The sequence below is a fragment of the Vulpes lagopus genome, chromosome 24, assembly GCF_018345385.1.
Source record: "Vulpes lagopus strain Blue_001 chromosome 24, ASM1834538v1, whole genome shotgun sequence".
Lineage (NCBI taxonomy): Eukaryota > Metazoa > Chordata > Mammalia > Carnivora > Canidae > Vulpes > Vulpes lagopus.
In genome coordinates, this window is record NC_054847.1 from 51,152,566 (window position 1) to 51,178,180 (window position 25,615).

Genomic DNA, 25,615 nt, shown 5'->3' on the forward strand with positions numbered 1-25,615 from the left:
GGCCCTGGAGGTCCCGGCCCATCCCGGCGGCGCATTCCCCACTGCCAGGGGTCCCAGTCAGTTCCCCCGCAGCCAGGCCAGCTGGTGGGGTGGCCCGGCCGGTGGAGGCCGCACAGCAACCGGCAGTGGTGGGTGCAACCCCATGGGGACCCGGAGGGCTGTGGGGGCCTGCTCAGCCCGCGACCGAGCGCCAGGGAAGCCACCAGGGGCAGCGCCGGGCGGGGCTCGGGGCCTGAGGCTCCTGGTGCCCCGCAGACCACCTGGCGGGGGTGCTGGGCTGGCTGGGCTACACTCGCAGCCCCGCGCCCGGAGCCCTGCACCCGCAGATGCAGCCCTGCGCCCGCAGCCCCACACCCGAGCCCCGCACACGAGCCCCGCACCTGGAGCCCCGAACCCGAGCCCCGCACCTGCACCCGGAGCCCCGCGCCCGCAGCCCCACACCCGGAGCCCCGCACCCAGAGCCCCGCACCCGGAGCCCCGCACCTGCATCCGCAGCCCCACACCCGAGCCCCGCACCCGAGCCCAGCACCTGAGCCCCGCACCTGCACCCGGAGCCCTGCGCCCACAGCCCCACACCCGGAGCCCCGCACCCGGAGCCCCGCACCCGAGCCCAGCACCTGAGCCCCGCACCCGGAGCCCCACACCTGGAGCCCCGCACCCGAGCCCAGCACCTGAGCCCCGCACCTGCACCCGGAGCCCTGCGCCCACAGCCCCACACCCGGAGCCCCGCACCCAGAGCCCCGCACCTGCATCCGCAGCCCCACACCCGAGCCCCGCACCCGAGCCCAGCACCTGAGCCCCGCACCCGAGCTCCGCACCTGCAGCCCCACACCCGCACCCAGAGCCCCGCACCCCAGCCCCGCGCGGAGGCCCGAGGAGGCCCCGAGGAGGCCACGGCCCGGATTCATCCCCGGCTGCGCGCGGCACCCACGGGGACCCCGGGGCTCGGGCGCTGTGGCCCGGCCAGGCCCTGCCTCCTGTCCCGCAGGGTGCGCGGCCTCGGGGTGGCGCCCGGGGGCTCGGGTCAGCGCCTGCACCACCTCGAGCTCCACGTCCCGCCGCTCGGGCCGCCCCGCCCAGACCCTGCCTCGGAGCCACCGCACCGCCTCCGGGTCCCCCCTCCCCGGTGAGTCCTAGAGACTTCCCTGGCCGAGTCCTCCCGCCACGAAGGCCGCCCCAGCCCGGGATCCCTCTTCTTGGGCCCAGGCGGCCGGTCCCAGTTGAAGGTGACGAACTTTTTTGCTCCTTTGAGGAAAACAGAAGCAGCCCCCTGCTGGACACCCGGCTGTTATTCTGGAGGATGTTCGCCCCTGCAAAAAAGCTAACACGCAAAGAATATAGCTTTTTACCAAGACATCAAATTTATAACCTCTCTCTCTTTTTTAAACTTTGCCAGCTTCCTATTGTGATTGATCATTTTCTTTCTTTATTAAAGATATTTTCATTATTTATTCACGAGAGACACAGGCAGAGGGAGAAGCAGGCCCCCCATCGGGAGCCTGAGCGGGACTTGATCCCAGAACCCGGGGATCACGACCTGGGCCAAAGGCAGAGGCTCAACCACTGAGCCACGCAGGTGCCCATTTTCTTAAAGGGTTTGGGCTGTTTCATTTTGGAATGAAAGTTACTTTGCCCAGTGTTTTCCCGATTTCATCATAACGTTCTGCTTCTGATATGGCTTATGGCTGAGATACGAATGCCATGGTCCTGTTTCAAGGAGTTCTGGATAAAGGAGTTCAGGATGAAGTGTGCAGAACAGATCTATCCCCGGTGGAAGAAAGTCTGTAAGAATATCGAGTGATTTAGTTAGTTTCTCTCCCTGAATTCATTTGTTTTTCATAAATGCAAGGACAATTTGAATTAGAAATAAAGTAAAAAATGAGGAATATACGAGATGAATTAAAGATCAAAGAATTGGGGAAGTATTTGACAGAAATCTAAGAGCTCAAGTGTGGATTTGCTCAGTGTGAAGGACTCACAGACATTGGCTGAAATTCTGCTTTGGTCGTACTTTTAGTTCTTTGTGAAGCAGAAGTCACAAAATTGCATCCAGTAGTCCTTCCTGCCCTCCCCCCTCACCCCGGAATTAGATGTTTTCATAGATAATTATGCTCCGGTAAACTAAGACCTGGGAGCTTTACTTACTTCACCAGGTTAGTGAGTGACCATTTAGGGTGACCCCAGGCATGTGGCTACATGGCGTCCTTGCCGTCGGAACATCGACCTCTCCCTGCAGCTGACTGTAGTCATTATTTTATGTGTCTACCTGACTGGGCTATGGGATGCTCAGATAGCAGGTAAAGCACTGTTCCTGGGTGATGTTGTGAGAGTGTGTCCACAAGAGATTAGCATTTGAATTAGTTGCCTGAGTAACGCAGGTGGGCATGGTTCAGGGGTTCAATCCTCCTACAGAAGGTGGATGAAGGGGGCAGATTCAGGCTCTTGACCTGAGCTGGGACATCCATCTTCCCCTGGACATCAGCCCTTTTGGTTCTCAGGCCTTAGGACTAAGGCTAAATCACACCACTGGCTTTCTTAGGTCTTCAGCTTGCAGAAAGCAGCTTGCAGAAAGACTTCTCAGCTTCCTTTCCCCCCTAATTTCTCTAACTCTATTTTTATTTTTTTAAAGATTTTATTTATTTATTCATGAGAGATACAGAGAGAAAGAAAGAGAGGCAGAGGCAGAGGCAGAGGGAGAAGCAGGCTCCATGCAAGGAGCCTAATGTGGGACTCGATCAGGGGGCCTCAGGATCATGACCTGAGCCGATGCTCAACCACTGAGCTGATGCTCAACCACTGAGCCACCAGGCGTCCCTCTCTAACTCTACTTTATATATCTATCTGTGTAGATCGATTGTTTCTGTTTCTCGGGAGAACCCTGACTAACACATGGGCAGTCTTCTGCTCGTGACAGAGGTGCTCTTGTCATCATTCTTCACGCTAATTAGGGCTCTCACATTGCCTCTTCTTTTAAAACACAGCAACTGGGAGGCCCAAAAGCATTTCCAGGGGCGTTGGGTGAATGAGCTTATGAGACCAAGCTGGCAAGAAAAGGCCAGCCATAGCCGTGAGTTGTGGCTAGATAGGCAAAAGGGGGAGGACAGTTTTAAAAATTGCGAATACAGAAACTCGATGCTACAATTGATAGTTTTGTCCATACATAGGTCTTGCACTATCGATCTATGTGACAAGTCATGTTTAAAGTGTCCAAATTTCTCATGATGGAAAAAGCTAGAGATAATTATTTTGTTGTTGTTGTCCTCAGGAAAGTTAAAAATGTGATTGAATGAGGCAGATTAATTTCATTTTTTTTCAATCTGCTCTTAATTGAAAATGACAGCTCCTTGCTATGGTGTGAGATATCCATTTAATAAATTGAAGGATTAGGGCAGCTTGTTTTTAGTATATTGTTCCTAGTTAACAAATTGGGAGATCCTGAGCATATTAACACGTGAACTTTATCCTGATGAATTTTCAGATAGTTACCAAATGGTACTGAGAATGTATAAAGGAATAAAGAATTCTCAGCTTGTTGTTTTGGGAAATTTTGTTTAAATGAATAGACACAGGTCAGGATGTCTATTATTAGCATACAAACACTGCCAGGTTCTTCTCTGAAAATGCCATCATTTGCAAAAGTTTAATGTTTTAATATGAAAATTCCACATTAAGCCTTCATTAGCATTAATAAATCACCAGGTATATGCATACTGGGAAAAGTATTGAAGAAATGCAGCAAATCAGAGTTCCAAGAGTTTGCTTCTTTTCATCCTTCTGGAAAACTCTTATGAAAAATATATTCAATGTAAAATGTTGCACACCGTGTGGTACTTTTCAGTAACCCAGTATTTGTATCCTGTTACTTCATGTAATCCTTATGACAACACTGTATGTTTTGGAGGAAGAGAGATTATAACATTTTACAGGTGAGGAAATGCAGATACACCAGCTTAAGTGGCTGGATCCATAGCACATGGGCAGGAGGTGAAAATTCAGGATTTGCATCCAGGTTTTTACAGACCCTGGGTGAGCGTCCTCTCTGTAACAGTAGGGGTGATGCTTTTCCACTTTTAATTATAAACTACTTATTTATTTATTTACTTACTTATTTATATAAAATATTCATAGTGTTGGGATGCCCATCGCTGCTGGGGATGTATGTTGCTGCTTATGTTATGACCATGACCCTGTGAAATGATGAACAGGAGATCCCGTGCACTGTTCTCTTGTCCCTCTGTCTCTGCTCAGGCTGTAGTAAATCATTGCAGATTAGTAGCGATGCACATCTTACCTTGGATGTTTTCTCAGTATTGAGTCTATGAAGAAAGGGAAATGGTAAAAACAATGTTACAGGCTGGTAAAGTTTCATTTCAGCGATGAGGCTCCTGCAAAAATGAAAATATTGCACTGTTTTCTTTTTCTTTCTCTCTTTTAAAGATTTTATTTGTTTAAGAGAGAGAGGGAGCACAAGTGGGCAGAGGGAGAGGGAGAAGCGATTGCAGACGCTTCACTGACTGAGCCACCCAGGTGCTCCTGCACGTTGCTTTCTGGTGCTTCCATTCCCCAGGAATGAGCACTTTTGTGTGCATTCAGTCTTCATGGAGATGATTCTTTGCCTTTGAAAACAGCCCGGGTCTGTTATTTGAGCACTGGATTTGGGGACTGGTCTTCAGTTCTTTTGCTAGAAGCGTGGAGGCCTCTTTTGGATCTGGCCAAGCCTCACACCAGGCAAGGGTAATTTACCTTCCAATCACACCATAAACTCCAATAAGATCAGCCAAAGGAACAAGGTTCTCCCAAGGCACTAAAATTGTTACTTGGCTTGATGTACAGTCTGGGTCTTTGACATTCTGCTCTGGTGATAATTTCTTTAGCTAATGAAGTAGAGGTGTTAGCATCATGCACGCACTTCTGTGACTTGGCCCCATGACAGGACCAGGACTGGGACCCTGAAGAATGTCAGCATAAAAGATGGACCAGTGCGCTTGCCTGTGCTAGAGGGCGAAGTGCCCAGCGGCAGGAGGCTGTGCTTGTCTCTTAGTCTCTGATATGGCTCCTGTGGGGGAGGAAGCGCTTTCCCTCTACCCTTCTTGGTTTGCTAGCTGGGTCTGTGAAATAAACTAAGGAAGGCAAATTAACATGAGAAAGGGTATAAAGATTTATTAATTTTTAATATTAAATACATGGGAAGTCACAGGAGAAAAAGTGGATACCCAAAAAAAGCATTGAGACTCGAGAGCTTATATGCCCTCTAATGAGGGAAGGGAGGGGGATGTAGTTAACTTAGGGGAAAGAAAATGATTTTTAGGAAAGGTGAATGGGCTCATCCTGCTGGGGAGGGGGGTTTTGATAACTGGGTTCCTTTGGGGAAATCTGTCTTTAGGCAGAGAAAGAGAGTTTCCAGAACATCTATCTTGCCCTCCATCCACTGTTCCTCGAGTGCCTGCAGCTCCAAGGAATCGCTATCCCAGAGTGGGGTGTTGTAAGGAGGCACGTCCTAAGCTCCTTCATTCATGTGAGAAATTAGCACATTCTTTGCCTGGGTTTGGCCTCCCTCCACGCCAGCGGGGAGAGTCCAGTCTCAGGCCCAGGGCCCTGCAGTGGGAGGGGAAGAGGCTGGGACTGCAGGGGGTGAGAACTGGGCAGGGGGCAGCCGCGGTGGGGACAGCTCTGCCTCATTGTCTCGCCCTATCATCCCCCGCAGCCGATGGCCTCCAGACTCCCTTCTCTCAATGGCTGGGTGACCTGCTGTTAGCCGCAGGCTGCCAAGCTGCCCAGTCTGTGTTCAGCTCTTCACTCTCTGAAGGGGTGGCCAAGGGAAAACAGTAAAGTTCCTCTTTGCTTCTTTGACCAAATCCAGAGGGATCTGTGTGGAAGTGACCCATGGGACGAACTCCCAGGGCAGGAGAAGGGGGCCGGATCCGGTGGTGGCAAGAGCAGAGTTATGAGGGCAGGCTGCATGGGTGGGTGGGTGGCAGGTGCTGCGTGTGTAGATTGTATTTCGTAGTGAGGGTAAGAGGCACTATTGGCAAGTTGATTCGTAATATATTTTTAGGAACTGATACCATACCAACATGTAGGATTAATGACTAAAATCAGTGTTATGACATATTAGAACATATTTTAAAAGAAGTTGTTACGGTCCCATTTCCTGATACTACTTTTTAGTGGTGGTCATATTTTCCATAAAAAGAAACTTCTTTTCTTTTCTTTTCTTTTCTTTTCTTTTCTTTTCTTTTCTTTTCTTTTCTTTTCTTTTCTTTTCTTCTTTTCTTTTCTTTTCTTTTCTTTTCTTTTCTATTCTTTTTTCTTTTCTTTTTTCTTTCTTTTCTTTTCTTTCTCTCTCTTTTTTAAAAATATTTTATTTATTTATTTGAGAGAGTGACGGAGAGCACAAGCAGCAGGGAGAAGCAGAGGGAAAGGGAGAAGCAGACTCCCCGCTAAGCAGGGAGCCTGACTAGGATTCCATCCCAGGACCCTGGGATCATGACCAGAGCCTAAGGAAGATGCTTAACCAACTGAACATCCCTATTTTTGGGGATGTACTATTTTATAAAAGGAGTATATGCTTTTTATCAAGTACTTGAAAAATACAAATAAGTATAACACAGAAAACAACAATCACCCATAATTCCACAGAAAGGAGGTAACCACCATTAATACTTTGGAAATACTGTTTTTTGAAACACATTCATATGTGATATAATATTTGTGATGTGCCACATAGAGAGATTTTAGATTTTGTTTTTCATTAAGCAACTTCATTGAGATATAACTTGTATACCATAATTACCCTTTGCAAATATACAATTAAATGATTTTTAGTCAACATAAATCTTATGCAACTCCTATTGTGAACTGTTTAAATCTTTTGCCCATTTAAAAAGTTGAATTGGGGATGCCTGGGTGGCTTAGTGGTTGAACATCTGTCTTTGGCTCAGGTCATGATCCTGGGGTCCTGGGATCAAGTCCCACATCAGGCTCCCCACGGGGAGCCTGCTTCTCCCTCTGCCTGTGTCTCTGCCTCTCTCTCTCTCTCTCTCTCATGAATAAATAAATAAAATCTTAAAAGAAAATTAAAAAAAGTTGAATTGTCTTCTTACTATTGAATTATGAGTTCTTTACCTGTTTTAGATGCAGTTCCTTTGTCAGGCATATGATTTGCAAGTTTGTGGCTTGCCTTTCATTTTCTTAGCACTATCGATTCAAGTGCAAGAGTTTTTAATTTTGATAAAGCAGTTTCTTAATTTTTTTCTTTTATGATCATGCTTTTGGTGTTGTAGTTGAAAACTTTTCGCTCAGCTCAGGATCACTACAATTTTTCCTTATGTTTCCTTGTAGAGGTTTTATAGTTTTCTCCCTCACAATTATAAGTATCCATTTTGAATTTTTATGAATGATGTATGATAAAGGTTTCAGGGATTGTTTTGTTTTGTTTGTTCATTTGTATGTGGATATTCAGTTGTCCCAGCACAGCTGACCACTAACGTAAAATTTTATTTTTGGATTCTTGGTTCTCTTCCACTGATCCATGGGCCTGTCCTTATGCTGGTACCATTTGTTTTTGTTTACAATGACTTTATAAAATCATTGTGAAATTAGGTAGCATAAATCTTCCAGCTGTGTTCTTCTTTTTCAGAATTGTTCTGGCTGTTTTATTAGGTCCTTTGCATTATAAAAACATACATTTTAGGATCAGCTTGTGAATTTCTACGAAAAAGCATGCTTTGATTTAGATAGGGGTTTCACTAAATTTACTTTTTATTTTATCAGAGCACTTCCCATGCTTTTATAATTCTGATGCTTTTAGCCAAAATAGTTTTGGAGGCATTTCTGGTGGAGTTGGGCTAGATTACTTTTCCGTTTTCCTTTTCATCTGGGAATTTACTAAATGTCTGCCCTACACTACATGTATTTGCAGAGGGCTTTACAGTTGTGAAATCGGGGCCTATGAATCGGTCAGTTGCCAGAATCTGACTGAATTCTCCGTGGCGGGTCCTGGGGTCACTGGGGGAGGCTGAGTAGCTGGGCAGTCCTGGAGCTGGAGGTCACACCGAGAGGCCAGTCAGTGCTGGGCCAGTCACTCCTTGCGCCTCCAAGAGTGAAGGCTGCCAAAGATAACTCTCAAGATGACACGCGCGTGCCACATTACGTGGTGGGCTGGCCAGGCAGCAGTTGCCGTCAGGAAGGCACCTGCCAGACTCCAGGTGCGAAAGAGCATCCCTGCCACTTCTGACAACAAGGTCTGTGGGCGGCAGCGCCCAGCCAGGAGCCCACGGGATGCTGTGCACACAGACCAGGAATCGACTTTCCAGCTTCTTGTGGGTCAAATGGTACACGGTGGGGTTTACAGCCCTCACTGCTGATGTTATAAGGTTAGAGGCAGTGACCTTGGGAGAGTTTACACTCAATTTAATTTTTATTGTTTCATGAAATGGGAATTGTTTTCTGCCAGTCAATAAAGCAGCGGGCATCCTGCTGTATAATGGATGTGGATAGGCTATTACTGTTTGTTATAGCTGTTTAACTGCAGGGCAGTCTTATTAGTGGGGATTTCGGAACTACAGGACTTTTGCCAGCCTCAGGGCTAATTCTTTATCCATGTCAGCATTAATACTGTTACATATAACAGGTTATGGCCACTTCAGAAGGAGAGGAAAGTTCAAAGTCTCTGAAGTTTAAAAGGTACCAGAAAAGGGAAGAAGCTTGGAGAATCAGGGATCTGAGCAATCAGCAAGTTCAAGGGAGACATGTCTGAAATGTAAGCCAAGCAATCAAGTGTTCTGGGAAATGATGACACAGCCAACCTAGCAGGTAAAAGAAGCATTATTGAGGAAATCAGCTAAATCACACAGGAGAAGCTCAATGCTTAAGATGAAAATCACCATTAGTTTAGGGATGGAAAAATGATCATTTTCCCTCCATGTTATGGAAAAAAAAAAAACATCCCACCAAACTATCCCAAATATTGCCAGGTCCCAATTACCCATCTAGACTGAGAAGAAGTCCTACTGAAACTTATATGAAAGAGCAGGTTATAAAAGGGAGCATCACTTGGTTTTGGGGGGCTGTAAAGCTTCCCCATTATACAGTGTGGTATAATCTGATTTTGCATTCTTGATCACGGGCCTCTTGCCACAGAGATGTTGGCCTAAGAAGCAATGGGGAGAAGGTGAGAGTTCCAGGCCATGTTGAATATGGGAAACAGAACACTCAGAGAAGAACTGCTTTGACAGAAGTGACATGTGGGTAAAGCCTGGGAATGAGAATGGACTGGAGGTGTGTGTGTGTGTGTGTGTGTGTGTGTGTGTGTGTGTGTGTGTGTGAGAGAGAGAGAGAGAGAGAGAGAGAGAGAATGGTATCTCCAGTTATTCTTTGTATATTTAAGTTGAGTCATGATAGTTGCTATAATGGATATTTTCATTTTTATAATGCTTTATAGTTTAAAAAACATGCTAACATATAACATCTGCAACTAGTTTGGGTGGGCCAGACTGATGACTTCTTGATGGGACCACAGGAAGACCTGAGTAGGTCACACCCCTGGTCAAGTCCCACCCCTTTCTCACCCAACCAGCTCCCTCCCTGCACCCTCAATCCCTGTTGCCTTGTTCCATCTTTCCTTCCTCTGTAGCACTCACCTTCTAGTATGCTACTTAATTTACTTATTTATTATGTTTGTTGTCTGTCTCTCCCCTACTAACATGGGGAGGGCAAAAGTCTTCCTTTGTTTTATTCACTGATGTGTCTGAAGCAGTGTCTGGTACGTGGCACTCAGTTCATCGTTGATTGACTAAAAAAGCCAAATGGGAAAGGAAAGAAAGATTCTTAGCCAGAAAGGGAAGAAAAAAGAGCTCTCCCATCTTACTACTGAAGCAAGATGGTGGCACAGAAGGCAAGTGTTCCGGTGGCCCCAGATTTCTGGTAAACCTGGGTCCTTCCCTGAGCAGTGAGTCTTCTAGTTCATGTGTTACATCACATGCTGGGAACAAGTCCTGAGCTACTCCATCATTTGGTGAGCAGCCCTGAGTGTTTACTTTTTTAAGAGCATGCAGCCATGAGGAACCCAAAGAGTGGGATCCAACCAGAAGTAATCCGTCCATTCCTTTAAAGTGAGATGCTAAAACCTAGTCACAACATTAATTTTAAACATGGCATTTGTCCTTATTTTCAAACCACTGTGCTATAATGAAGGACAGTTGGCCAAGTCTATATTTAAAATCTGTGGGCTTTAACTAATCTAAGGAAAGGTCCCCAAAAGGGGCAAGTGCAAAGTAGTCCTCCATACCAAATGGGGTGCTTCTAGCAAGCTCTAACCATACAAGTGTGTTGGTTGATAAAAGACTCCATTTACTGTGAGAATAAGCATCCAAGCCGCATAAATGCTAACTGCTTTCACCAAGACATTGAACTTTCAGCTCAGTGTTTTCTCCAAAGATGTTTGAATCACAGGAGCAGCCAGTGTTCAAATCCCACTGAATATGCAAAGGAAAGGGATCTTGAAGAACAACAGATGGTGATTTCCTCATTTTAGAGATTAGGACACAGGCTTAGTTTATTAGCTGTAGTCCCCAGAGAAACAAAGCAACATGATATTTATATATGTATATATAAAATACACCTATATTTATAATAATGAATTATTATTTATTATGATATAATATCGTAATATATTTATTATAATATATAATTTTATTCTAAGGAATTGTTAAGCTGGAGACTGAGGAGAATGGACAGGATAGTCCCAGGCTGAGTCTGAGTCCTAGGGCAGGAGATGACCAATTTTCCAGCTCAAAAACAGGCCAGGGAGAGTAAATTCTCCATCACTCAGCCTTTCTGTTCTGTGCAGGCCCTCAATGGACAGGATTAGGCCCCCCATGTGAAAGGAGAGCAATCTGCTTTACTGAGTCTACAGATTCAAATGCTAATCTCATCCCAAAATACCCTTCCAGGTATATGCAGAAATAATGTTTAACTGGATACCTGGGTAACCCCATGGCCCAGGTGAGATGACACGCAAAATTAATCATCAGACTCAGGAAGGTGATTGTGCGCAGTTCCTAGGGAGCCCGGTCAGAGCTTTGAGGCCCCGGCCACCAAATTTTCAGTTCCCTGTGCTTCCCCTCTGCACCCTCACACCCTCAGAGCAATGTGTGGAGAAGACGTACATCTCCTACATCTTGATTATTATAATCCTCATGCATCTAATTAGTACTAGCTTATGTATATTCAAATAATTAATTTCTAACAAATTTCTGCTGTGTCCTATAATTTTCCTCAAATGTGTAGAAAGAAGCTATATAATCTACATATTTAGAAGAATACTTTAACTACAAATTAGATTTTTCTCCCTGATAAAGGTAAATGGTTTATTACTGAAATTAAGATTTCTAATCAGTGCACTGTTAATCTGTGACTATGATGTAGAAGATGGTATAGGTGTCATTGAAGGTCTCAAGTATCACTCAGTTTAGAAAGAAATAAGGAACTATTTCCTGGATTGAGATGGGGCAGAAAATAGGGTGTTTTCTGTTGTTTTCATCTTATCCCTTATTAGAAAAATCTTTGTTGGTTCTTTACACTAGCAGAATTATTTAAGTTATGCATGTGTACATATCTATAATATAAATCACAAAGATATTAAAAGGCCATTTGAGTTTTTAGAATCTTCTAGAAATTGAAGAATTGGAGTATAGAATTATATCGAAGTAGGCAGGAGGGGCGCCTGGGTGGCACAGTCAGTTGAATGTCTGACTCGTGGTTTTGGCTCAGGTCATGATCTTAGGGTCATGGGACTGAGCTCCTGCATTAGGCTCTGTGCTCAGTGGGGGAGTCTGCTTGAGATTTTTCCTCTCCCTCTGCCCCTCCTCCAGCTCTCTCTCTCTCTCTCAAGTAAACAAATAAAAAAAAGGTAGGAAAAAATAAGTACAGTGTGTGCCCTGGGCTGGCCCCTGGTACTTTGGCTCACTGTGACAAATAGAGTTTATTCACCATTTTCTGAGGACGGCTCTATGCCAGCAGCTATAATGAAGGCATTAGGCCTGAGACCGGGGAATGTTAGGTGACTTGCCTGAGTCACACGAGCAGCAGGAGGCTGAGGCATGTCTCAGGTTTATCTGATGCCACCTCTTTCGAGCCACCACCATTTCAGCCATGCTCATAAAGGGTGATCATGCCACCTAGATTCTGGGAACCATTCAGGTTCCTGGCCCTACTTCCTTGACATTCTGGTCCAGCAGGATGGTAAAGAAGCCCAGGAATTGGTGTTTTTAATGGATACCCCAGGTGTTACCAAGGCAGGTGGACAGTGCACGCCCCTTTGAGGAACACTGCCCTGTCATGTTGCCCCATATCTTGGGCTTCAGCGCCCCCAAGCTTCCAGGAGTAGGAGGAGCTGGGTCCAGTAGTGCGGCTCACCCCTGTCTAGACTTCCATCGTCCTGAGCTTCATAAAGTAAGAAATACACCAGTGATTTCTGCCTCGGTGTTTGGAAAGCTGGGAAATGTTAGATCACACTCAGGGTTTGAACACCCACCATGATGGTTTGCTTCCTTGCTTTGTTCCTTGAGTCTCCTTTCTGGCAGTCAGGCCCAGGCCTCTTGGGGTGGTTACAAGGTCCCGTGATCCTCCTGTTTTGTAGCTCAACCTTCACCGTGAGACCTTCTGGCTTCTCTGTTCCCCCAAATCCCGCCTAATTGTACTATGAGTATCCCAGGTCTTTCAAGCCCTCCTCCACACCCTAGTTGAGAAGAGTGAGTACTTATTCATCCTGCTTCTCTGCAACTTTGTACCTGCTGACTGGCATCTTCCCATTTCCCTCACCTCCCTGCCCCTGGTAATCACAGCTCCACTCTCTCCAACTATGAATTCAACTTTTGAAGATTCTCCATACAAGTGAGATCATGCAGCACTTGTCTTTCTGTGTCTGGCTTATTTCACTTAGCATCATGTCTTTAAAAAAAAAAAGATTTGGTGTATTTATTCATGGGAGACAGAGAGAGAGAGAGAGAGAGAGAGAGAGAGGCAGAGACACAGGCAGAGGGAGAAGCAGGCTCCATGCAGGGAGCCCGATGTGGGACTTGATCCTGGGTCTCCGGGATCATGCCCTGGGCCAAAGGCAGACACTGAAGCCGCTGAGTCACCCAGGTGTCCCAGCATCATGTCTTAAGGTTCATGCATGCTGTCACGAATGTCCAGCATGGGGACCATAGGTAATGACCCATGCCTGCGTCTCACCTTCAATGATTCTGACTTAATTGATCTGACATGTGGCCAGGGGATTAGGAGTTTTAAACACTTTCCAGGTGATTCTGTTGTACAGCCAAGATTGAGAACCTCCGTTCTAAACAAACATTAAGGATCATCAGTGTTAAAATGCAAAATATAATTAGGAGCATCCCCTTGGAGAAGGACACCCATTCTTAATTAAAGACTTGAGAGTCACATGACTTCCATTCCTATGAGGTTTTCTTAGAACACAAACCAGCAACCAACCCAAAGGAAACACCCTAGAGCTCTGAGAGTTTTTCCAGAGGCATTGTGTCAGTTGGCGATGGAGCAGGAACTCACCTGCAGCTCTGACACTAGTCCCTGCCTTTTCTGCTTTTCTGGCCATGTCAGGGTGGTGTGGGCCCTACCCCCTTTCCACATGAGGGAGGGTGCTGAGCCTGGGCGGTGAGGAGCAGGGGGAGGCAGCGAGTGACTCAATCTGTTGTTAAGGTCAAATGGCACACGGTGTGGTAGTAGATAAGGAAAAGGAAGAATTAGGATGGGGATGGGAGTAGGTTGCTGGGGTGGCTGTTCTGCCTCTCTAGCCACACAGTCACGAATGCTGCCGATCCCAGATTCCAAGTTAAGATCTTGCAGAGGCCGTCTCTGCTCTAGCTGGCCCCATTATGGTGTGTACCACCTCCTCTCCCAAACCTGAGTGGCCTGAACTGGTTGCCAGGCAGGCAGGCTCCCCTGGCATGACTCCCTGCAGGCTCCAGCAGTGGGGGTGGGTAAACAAAGGAGGGACCTCCAGGTTCCCTGGGTAGGGCAGCCCTTGGAGGGGCTCAGGTGGTTCAGTTCAGTTTTCTCCTCGGGTGCAGCTCAAAAGCAACTAAATACATTCAGCCAAAACTTGTAAAGACACTGAGTTGTACCCTCAGCAGGTAAGAGGCAGAACTTTCTGTGAATGATCAAGCACCTCGTTGTACATTTACTGCTGCTAATTGGGGGTTTGGACGGTGGGGGGGGGGGGACGCACTGCTTTCTGATTGCAGTGTGCACAAAATGCCGTTGATCTCACTTTGCTCCTGGACACTCTGTGGAAGCACTGGCTTCCCTGAAAACTCTCAAACTGGGCAGAAGCCTTTCATCATGAGTCACTCCCTAGTAGTTCAAAGGATGACTATGCTTTACAAGAGTCAGAATAAAGTAAAATGTTGGAGATTGACAACCGTGATTTGGCGTGCATACCATGTGCATGGATAATTCATTTGTAAAGTCTGTTTTACAGATTGAGACATTTTCTCCAGTTTTCCTTAAGAATTTTTATTGAAGTGTCATCTAAATGATGTAGAATGAAACAGTGATTTGCCTTTTGTCTCCAGAGGGTTCTTGTGGAGGTGTCTGCATGTGCATTTCTGACTGAGAAGTCCCCCGAGACTCATGGAAGGTGTGCTGAACTTTGGTCTTTGGGAAATTGCACACCACTGACCGCTCTACATAGAAAAGGTTCTCTGAAGTAGTTTGTTATTGATGATAATTATAATATCATAAGCCTTGGTGACAGTGAAGCACTGGCCAGTCGGTGAGAGGTCCTGCTGATGAAAAGGAATCCACTCCCCGGTTGTAAGACTCAGATGGGGTTTGGCCAGACTCCAGGTGTGATTACAGGAGTCGATTCAGCTGGGGACCTGAATGAAGGAGCCAGTCAGGCTTCCTGCAGTCGAGTCAAAGTAGGGAATTCCCACATGCTCAGATTCAATTATGGAGGGGAGGCCTCCGCCAGCGCTGGGCCTGTTAGTACACTTTTGAGACTCCTTACCGACCGCAAATGCCTGCTGGCAGTTACAGTTGACAAACCAAGTAGGAGTTTCCTGCTCTGGAGAGAACAGAGGCTTCTGCTGAGACCCGTCATTGGCAGAAGCCACTGGCAGTTGGGACTCCCCAGCTTCTGCACGATGCCAAAGGTTATCTGGCAGCAACTTAACGACCGTCAGGGCTGGGAGCCACTCTGTGATCCAATTTTCTCTCTTTTTGGACTGATTCAGGGATCCTGGGAAGTGTGATCTTAAGATGGTAGGAGTCCTTTGGAAAATCTCTTTGGCATTTGATGCACCGACAAGTAGAAGAGAGGATGATTGTTTCAGTGCTACCCACACTGCACTGATATGGATTTGAAAATAAAGACAGGATTATTGCTCTCAGGATTAATACAGGATTAATCTAGTTCTTTCTCCAATATCAAAGACACAAATGTCCTGAAGGAGAAGTTGATGTTCTCTTAAAAAAATACACCTACTAATTCTATAGAATTCTAATTCTCATAAGGAGATCATCTTTTGTGAGCAGGATGATTTAGGAGAAATTCATTCCCTGATCAGCTTATGTTCCAGAATCATGTAAAGGTTTTTTGTTTGTTTGTTTGTTTGTTTATTTTTTTTGTGTGTGTGTGTTCTCTATTGCCGTTCATGGATTTAAGGAGTGCTGGATTCTGGTTGACGACGAACTGAATCAGAGTTTGGGAAGTAAGTTTCATGTTTACAACTTAGAGGCACCAGTGAAATACCAGCTTGGAAGTGTTATTAACACTGGTTATTAACCTTTGGAGAAAGAGAGCACATCAACATTTTATTAAACCTATTTTCTTTAATGTGGCTTTCTTATTTACTAATCATCACTCAGCTTGCGCGTTTCACCTCAGGCAGAAGTTTTGGGGCACTTTGTGTCCATTCTCATCTTTCTCTCCCAATATGCAATCACCATTGATATTTAAGATGTTAATCTCAAGAGAGAAAGAGGAAAGAATGCCATTGTCCATAAACTCTATTAGTTTGAAACAAACCTCTGGATGAAAAAGGGGATATTATCACATCAGGGCCATTCTTGATGAAGATACTAACTAGAAATATGTAGGACCCAGGGCCTGACGTGCAGGGTCGGTAATAACGGAAGGCAGTAAGGAAGACGATGCATATATATGGGAGCAAACCAAGGAAAGCACTTCTGAGTGGTGTCATATGGGGCCACTGACAATATAAATGAACATGTAGGATTTCAAACTCTGGAACCAGATAGATTTGGCTTCAAATTCTGGTGCTGAGGTGTGCTGGGTGTAAGACTTGGGTGAATTTTTAAAAATTAATTAATTAATTAATTAATTAATTAATTCATGAGAGACACACAGAGAGAGGCAGAGATGCAGAGAAGCAGGTTCCCTGTGGGGAGCCTGATGGGGGCCTTTGTCCCAGGAACCTGGGATCACAACCTGAGCTGAAGGCAGACACTCAACCACTGAGCCACCCCGGTCTCCCCACACTCATTTTAAAGGAAAAAAAATTGTACCCTTCACCCCCCAAAATTAATTTTCCCTAAGAAACTGAAGTTTTTTTTTTCTGAATCAGTGTGAATTATGCACAAAGAGAACTTTGATCCTTATAACTGATAAAGGTTTTTTGTTTTTTGTTTTTTTTAAGTTGACAGAAGCCAGACCTTTTTCTTCAACACAGTATTTCTTAGACTGGGGTCTGCATGTTCTACTAGAATTAAGACTCAGGTGAATTAATCCTCCTTCACTAAGGGTCAGTTTCCTATTACCTAAAATGGGGACAATGAAAATGCCCAGGTTATAGGCCGACTCTGAGGATTAACTTTTAACGCTCCTGGCACATCGTGCATCCTCAGTACATGTATGCAATGGTTCTGGCTATTGTGGGGGGTCAAAGTGATGCATCAAATGAAGGGAGCACCAGGTAGAAGGAGAGCATCTATTTTTGGCCTCAGTACCTCCAAGACCGTTTTAAAGAGGATTCAGGAGGAACGTGCCCCGGAGATGCACCATGTGGTGCTACAGAGGAAATGTTTTATTGTCTAAGAACAACAGGTGTAAGTTCTGGATTGAATCAGATTTGGTTGCTGGTAAATGCTACAACACATCCTACATCCTATACCTGCGCAATGCTCATGGAAATTTCTTTCTTGGGTTTTTGACACTGACTCTCCCTTGAGTTTCAGCTGTTTTCCTTTAGGTTTTGTCTAGGCCGATTAGAGGATTGTGCTAAGAGTTGATGGTGTAGGGGTGGTGTGAGTGTTCCTGGCAGAGAGAACAGTACGAGCCAGAAATCGGCATGGTCTACGCAAGCTCACAACCAGTAAGTGGTGGGCCTGGAGCCGAGGTGCTCAATGTGTGTCTTCTGTCAGGACTGGCTGAACGAATACATAAATCTTAATTGTGTGCACGCTGCCTTCTTTCACCCTGGGATACCTGGTGTTCAGCCCTTCCTTTCACTTTTCTCAATACTAAGAATAATGTTTTGCAATCTCTAATTTGCGATCATAACCAATCAGTGTATTGGTTCAATGAATATTTATTGAGATCTGCTAGTTACACGGTATTGTGATAAATGTTTATGTATTACCAAGATAAGGAAGATGACAATTTTATCTAATAAATATGACAAGACATATGTAAACAACAATGGTGGCATCACCCATCAAAGCTTTGAGTCATTTTCTAACAAAGGACCATCACCTTTTCTGTAAACTGATTGAAGATTTTTGGCATAACTACAAATTTAAAAATTTCAATTTTAGAAATTGACTTTTTTTTTTTTTTGGAATAATGGAGAAGTGACCAAAGTGACAGAGGGATCATGGAAAGGTGAGTTCCTTAAAGAAAAATAGATACAATTTATACATTTGATCACCTAGATGCTTGTAAAACTTGTAGAAATTGACACACTGTCTACAGAAAAAGAAAATCAAGCTATTGACAAGATTCTATCATCAAACATTTAAAGCATTGTTGGAGCTTCATAACACCAGGGGTCAGCCCTGTAGAAAGGTGAAGACCTTTCTGTGTGTGTGTGTGTGTGTGTGTGTGTGTGTGTGTGTGTAGATACGTGCTTTATGTCTGCACAGAACTCGTGACATGAAGTGCCACGTATGGAACAGCTCTGGACGTATGTGTTGCATTGATGGAGATGAAGGGAGGACACTGAATATTTTTTGTTCTTTTACTTTTCCTGAAAATACATAATACAAGAGTTTTTGCTTGTTTAGTTCACAATCACTTTGAGAGCAGGAGTAGTATTTTTAAGGCAGCAGACACATGTTCAGTGAATAAACCTTCTGATAGAGAGAGAAAGTGAGAGAGAAAGACTATACCCATTAGGCAGTCTTTATTCAAAGAGAAAAGTTAATGGTCAACAAATGACTGTCGTATTTGGTTTATTGAAGGGAATAGTGAAAATTGTGAATAAGATGAACTCATAGCCATTGACTGTTTTCTCTTGTGTGAAGCAACAGGCTACAAAACTGATTTTTTAAACACCAGAATATGTTGTCTGCTGACCAGAGAGTTACTCACCTTTTCACTGAGGTGAAAACTTTTCTCCATGTTCCTGATGAAGCCAGTAAAAGATGATTCTGTGGTATCAGGTGGTTTAAGGATATATTAATTTCTGGGCTAGCCCGAATCTATCACCTCCAACTGATTGATCACAGTTTTTACTGTTGAGAATATAATACTAGGATTTATTACAGAGACCAAACTCTGGCACACAAATAACTTGGCCACTGAGAGCTTGACTCCATCCCAATCCTTGATGCTTTTCCCCACTTCTCAGAGAAAGAAATCAATGAGGTCTTATTGGGAATATTTATAAACCACATCCTAATGCTGCCACAGAACATGAAGAAATACTTTCCAGAGCCAAATCAATCAAAGAGAGGATTAGGAATCTATTTTCTGTGATTTCATATATTTATGTAATTCAGACTTCCAGTTTTTGAGTCTGAGGCCTTCAATTTAGCATCTTTCCAGCCCTATAAGCAATTTGTAGTAAGAATTTCTTTACAATTTCTGAATTCATGATCAAACTAAAATGTATAGACCTGATAGTGATCCTCTGTCTTTCCAGAGGATCTTGAATGTTCTTTTTACTAGAAGTAGACAAAACATCTATTCTGTGAATCAGGCAACCTACTGACCTGGATATCATCCTTCTTAATGACAAGAAAAAATAAATTATTTCACATTTAACATTGATTTTATTTTTTTAAAAATTGTTATCTTCTCTTAAAAATTTCACTAAATTTGGTGGTCTCTGTATACACCCCAAACCCATTAATGGTGTATGGATGGCAAAAGTATGGGAAGCATTGTTTATAGCTTCTGTATATGGTTTCCCAATGTGCAGCATGAAAATAGTGGAACTGCTACTTATCTTTATAGTTCATCTTCAACTTTAAAAATCTGTTTTGCATCTGTTGTATAATATGCATATATTGAGTACAGTGATACCTATGGATACTTCTGTGAATTTACATAGAATGCAGGTATATACTCAAGCATTTTTTTATGGGTAGGGATCCACAATCAAAAAGTTTGAAGATAGTTGAAAAACTCTTTAGAAATCATGCATATTTATTCCAATAATGTCAGCACTATTTGCTTCTAAGTCATTTAAAAGGCATGTTTAAATCACTTAAACTTTGCAGCCCATCAGATTTGTGTTTTGCCCAGCTAGAGGCACTCTAAGAAGAAAATCACATGCTGATGGTCAAAGGCATGCATCATCTTGAGACTGCTTCTTGACATCCCGCCAAGGCCATGCAGGGCCACCTCCCTTCTCTGTGCTGGAGCCACACGGTCCCCTTCCTCCAGGAGAACCAAGGAGTTTGTGGAGAGCGGTAATGAAAGGCAGTGTGACAGTCAATGACCTTCTCTGCGCCACTGGGCCCCCTGCTTCCTGGGAGGGTACTTCTCCCAGGGATGTCACTCATAGGGGCTGAGAAGGACCCAGCAAGCTGCTTGGGTTCCTACCTTCCTCTTCAGTCTCAGAAGAGCACCAGGCCCTTCCCCAGAGGCTGTGTGCTAGTCTTCCCCATCTCACCCCTCCGCCCCCTGTTGCCTGCATATCACCACTGACTGGAAGTTAGGGCAGAGTGACTTCATTGTTAGAGTGTGCAGGCAATTCACCTGAACATCATGGAATTGCTGGAGATGGTCTTTAGAAAAGTCTTTAAAATATTGTTTTAAAACTTAAGTGTTTTCTTTTTTTATTTATAAATTTCTAAGTTTGTTTGTTTTGAGAGAGAGAGAGAGAGTGCTGAGGAGGGGAAAGAGAATCTTAAGAAGGCTCCACGCCCAGTGCAGAGCCTGACACAGAGCCCCACGTAGGGCTTGATCTCATGATCCTGAGATCATGAACTGAGCTGAAATCAAGAATTGGATGCTTGGCTGACTGAGTCACCCAGATGCCTCTAAAATTTAGTTTTTGAAAGAGTAATATAAGAACATAGTAAAAAATACCTAGGCGGTACCCCCAGTATTTGTACTATACTTTGGAACCTAAGCCCCCCCCTTGTTCCCCAGCCCGGCAGTCCAGAGGTCATTCCATACTTTTCCAGAGCTATGCTTTCGATAAACCCACATATGCATCTGTTTTTTAAACACAAAATGGGAGTGTATGGTATTCTTTATTGTGTACATTTTCCCAGTGAACCATGTCTCAGAAGTCTGTCCATATTGGTATAACTAATTCTGCTCCCACTCCAAATATCAGCATTCTATTGTATGGATGTACCAAGATTTATTTATCCAGCCTCCTCTGATGGACATTTAGGTTTCAGTTTTTTTTTTTTATGCTATTACAACTCATGATGCCATGAATATCTTTGTACTAGCATGAGCTAGATGTATAGGATAAATGCCTAGGTAAGTGTGGATATATTTGTAAGTTTGAGTGTGATAAATATTGCCAAACTATCTTCCATAAGAGTTGTATCTTACTTTCTTGCCAACAATGTATTTAGAGAGTTGTTTGCCTATACCTGCTTTAATACACAAAGATTATGAAATATTTTTATTTTTATCAATTTGGTAGTTATTAGATTAAAAGTGGATCTTATTTGCATGTCATTAATCATTAAGTTGAGCATATTTACAAAAGCTTAAAGACAATCTGCATTTCCTTTCTGTCTGAAAATTGCCCATGTGTGTCTAATTAGGAGGCTGGTATTTTTCTTACTGATTTGCATAAACACTTTTTAAATAGTAAGGACTTTAGCCTCTTTATATATGTTGTAAAAACATTCTCAGGTTGTCACTTGTGTTTTGACATTTAGGTAATATTGTTTTGCACAGTGAAAAGTTGCTATTTTGTGAAACATCACACAGTTTTATCTTTCTGGTGTCTAAGTTTTGTTTCTTCCTTGAAAGACCTCCTGGCATATTGTTGGAATTGTTACCAACCAAGATTTGGCTTGTCTTTGTGTTTTCCCAGGGCTCCTCTAGCACCTCGTGGGGTGTGAATCTCAAGGATTTATTTATTGTTATATTTTAAAATAATATTTATTTTTAAGGTTTTCTCTCTCAAGAATTATTCCTTTTCAACTAATAATTTTTTAAAAATTTGCCAAGGTCAAATGATTGTTCTTATTTATTTTTGTTGCAGTATCATTGACACAGTATTATATTAGTTGCAGGTGTACAGTGTCATGATTTGATATGTGTACCTACTGGGAAATGGTGGCCATAGGCAGCCTAGTTAGGGTCCATCCCTCACAAAGTTACACCGTTCCAACGGAGAAGAATACAAGCTGGTTAGTGCAACAGCAGAGAGGCCCTGAGAAAGCTGAGGGAGCACAAATAAAATGAGTTGGAGATCGGAGATGGGGTAACTTTGACCTGCGACTTGAAGCCGGTGTGAGAAGTCTTAATTCTTTAAATGCATTCTGTTTTTTACAACAGGTATTTCTTTGTGCAAGGTGGCTTTCCATTTGTTTGGTTTGGTAAAGGCAAATGTCTGTTCCATAAGGACATAATAGCAGTGAATAGTGACTGTCTGGAATTCTATCTCTAGCTCAAAAAAGAAAATAAAATCCTAGTGTCTTTTTCTGTTCGCAAGGCCAGTAGCATCACCGCCACCCAGAACTTCATCGCGGTGTGGAGCAAAGTGGCCAGCAGAGGGCACTGCGTACTGACAGCGTCTCCAGCCGCGCTCCAGCTCCCAGCTTCCAGAGGTATTGCAGCGTAGCCCAGGTGTGTGTGCAAGTGATTTGCTACTGTTTCGGATGAAAATACATGTCGGAAATTAAAAGAAGACTATGGAGAAGGAAAGTAAGTGCATCATCTCTAGGAAAAAAAAAAGTATGTGTGTCCATGTCTACCTGGTGATGAATGCAGTGTATGGATTGTCGAGGTAATGAGATAGCATTCATTTCCTGCATAAATCAGCATCCCTTACTATATTCTCCTTCAGAATGTTTTCGGTTTCCTTATGTGGTTTGAGTCTCAATCTTAAACTAAGGGTGAAAAGCCAATTCCTAATGTGCGACATGCTTTTAAACGTTGAGATAGATATTACTGTTCGAGTAGTGTCAGAGTGCTATGGCTCTGCACACGTTTTTTTCATGTCTGTTTACAAAGGTATTTTTATTTATATTTTACCCCCGTGAGTTTGAGGATTCAAAAACATTTAAAAAAAGATTTTGTTTATTCATGAGAGACACAGAGAGAGAGGCAGACACACAGGCAGAGGGAGAGGGAGAAGCAGGCTCCATGCAGGGAGCCCGACGCAAGACTCGATTCCAGGTCCCCAGGATCACACCCTGAGCCAAAGGCAGACGCTTAACCGCTGAGCCACCCAGGCATCCCCCAAAACATTTTTTTAAGAATGCAATTCTTTCCCTTCCACCTTCCTATTAAAATGTTTTAAAGATTTGGCACAGTTAGCATGGCTGGTGCTTTAAGCCAATGCGCAGCATTTGTGGTTTTCGTTCAAGCAGTGAACTGAACTGGACCCATGAAATAGCACTGCCTTGACTTGCAGTAGCTCATCCATTTGATATGAATATGGATTCTATCACGTTTGCAGAGTGAAGACAGCCTCCTGGGACCAAGGCCCAAATCATATAAACACTGTTGAGAACCTATGTAAAATTTTTCAGAGCAGGAAAACATTTGAGACGGCTTTTGTTGACAGTATCCTATATCCCAAAAGCTGCAAGCTCTGTGTTCTGAGGATTTCTTACTAATTTGTCAGATATGCTTAATGACAGTTTGTAGCAAGTTCCTACTTTGATAGGTGTTGAGTGGTATAAAGAAGACATTCTCTGATGCTTTAATCCATGCTCACCTAGTAATTTTGATTAGGTTTATTGCCAGGCTTAATATAAGTTTAGTTATATAAATAAGGTATGGCCTAAATCAGGCTATTAAACGTTGCTGGGGAAATTTTAAGGAAAATGATTCTAATTTTGAATATCGAATAGTAGTCACAAAGTGTGTTGAGGCTAAGTATAGGTTAAATTACTACCTTAGATTAAATCGTGATTTGTCTTTTAGAATCAGAAAGCAGGGGCGCCTGGGTTGTTCAGTGGTTGAGCATCTGCCTTTGGCTCAGGACATGATCCTGGGATCGAGTCCTGCATTGGGCTCCCGCAGGGAGCCTGCTTCTCCCTCTGCCTGTGCCTCTGCCTCTCTGTGTGTCTCTCATGAATAAATAAATAAAATCTTAAAAATCGGAAAGCAAAGTAACTTTAGCCCCTTTGCTGTGAGTGACCTCTGGAGTACCCATGGGCAGCCTTGGGCCATGCACCTTTGTATGGATGGAACCTGCCCCACAGAAGGTGGCGTCTAGTGTCTTACATTTAATTAGGATTGGCAGGTCTACCAGGATAGGGATTACTTGGGGCTGCTTTGTTATGTACAAGTGGGATATGGTACAGACTACGGTGGGAAGAGTGATGACAACTTTGAGGGCGTCATGGCTTTATGGTCTAAAGATTAGCTTTGAGTCATTAAGTTTGTGCAGTCATTTATTTAAAGTGGTTATTGCTTATAAACTATTATCTTAGGAATGCCTTTTCTCTCTTTGCCCAGATCAACAATGAGTGTAATGGATTCAGTATCAAAGACTCATTGCTTTGTAATTACTTGTAAATGTTTAGCTCAGGCCTGATCTGTTTTATCCCGGGGTATGGTGGCTGTGGACTCTAGTTGTCTAGCTACCAATCCAGGCCTCCGTTGTCTAAATAATATTAGTGTCTCTAACACAGTAGGAGCTCAGGACTTTTATCACTCACCGGCTGGCTCCCATTCCACCCGAGGAAGGGCTAATTGTTCCCTGCTTTCACAAGCACTTGTGTGGCATCCTCCAGGGAAAAGGCAATGCCAAGATTGCTGTGGGGGAAGATCTAAGGGGTGGAGTCAAACAGATGTGGGCCAGCCAATAAGAAACTTTGTAAATTTAAACAATTCAAGTTTATTGCTTCAGTTTTTCAACACTGAATGGTTACCATTATTGTTAAATGTGAAATTGGTGCCACAACTGGCTGCTAAAACTGGCCTTTCCTATCTAATTTTTTAAATCCTAAATTAACACTATTATTTTTTTTAGAATAGCTTTAGGTTTACAGAAAAATTGAGCAAATAATACAGAGATTTCCCAGGTGCTCTTCTGCCCTGCACATCTTCCACTAGTGGGGTCCATTTGTTAACAACCAATGACCCAATGTCAATACATTATTGTGAACTAGAGTCAGTCCTTCACATTGAGGTTCAGTCTGTGTTGTGCATTCTGTGGGTTTTGGTGGGTGTGTAAAAGTCACGTATTTACTGCTTTAGCATCACAGGAAACAGTCTCACAGCCTCAAAAATCTGTGCATCTTTTATTTATCCCTCTTCAACTTCCCCCAAAGCCCCGGCAACCACTTATCTTTTTGCTTTGGCCATGGTTTTGCCTTTTCTGGACTGTCCTATAGTTGGAATCACACAGTGTGTAGCCTTTTCAGACTGGCTTCTTTCACTTAGAAATATGCATTTAGGGTCCCCCCTCCCACATCCTCCTCTATCTTTTTATGGCTTGATAGCTCGTTACTTTTTAGTGCTAAATCATATTCCTTTGTCTGGGAGGACCCCAGTTGATCCATTCTCCTGGTTTCCTATATTCTTTTCACTGCTTCTTTCCCTGTGAGCCAATGGGGGAGGGAAGCTGAAACTCATGTTGCTGTAGCATCAGAACCTAGGACAATACTCACTGACTGGTAGGTCTACAATAATTGTTTGTTTATTTATTTTATTTTAAGGATTTTATTTATTCATGAGAGACCCAGAGAGAGAGAGAGGCAGAGACATAGGCAGAGGGAAGCAGGCTCTCTGCAGGGAGCCTGATGTGGGACTCAATCCTGGAACTCCAGGATCACGCCCTAAGCCGAAGGCAAATGCTCAACTGCTGAGCCACCCACGTGTCCCCAAATGTTTGTTTAAAGAAGAGCAGTAGGAACAACACAACATTCAAACTGGCTATAAGAGCATTCATATTGATAGGTAGCAGCTAAGTGGCAGTTATTTATAAAGGGCTGTTGTAAATGATTTCAATCATTACCTTATGGTGGTCTTGGG

At 43.8% G+C, this 25,615-nt stretch overlaps 1 protein-coding gene across 1 annotated transcript in view; it reads left to right on the forward strand.

Moving 5' to 3' along the window:
- Nucleotides 1-22,315, forward strand: part of SOCS6 (suppressor of cytokine signaling 6) — a 155,212-nt gene extending 132,897 nt beyond the window's left edge. Inside the window, exon 14 of the transcript XR_005985421.1 lies at nucleotides 22,119-22,315. The gene's annotated coding sequence lies outside the window, so the exon portion shown is untranslated. The remainder of the gene's footprint in view (nucleotides 1-22,118) is intronic.
- The last annotated feature ends 3,300 nt before the right edge of the window (nucleotides 22,316-25,615 follow it).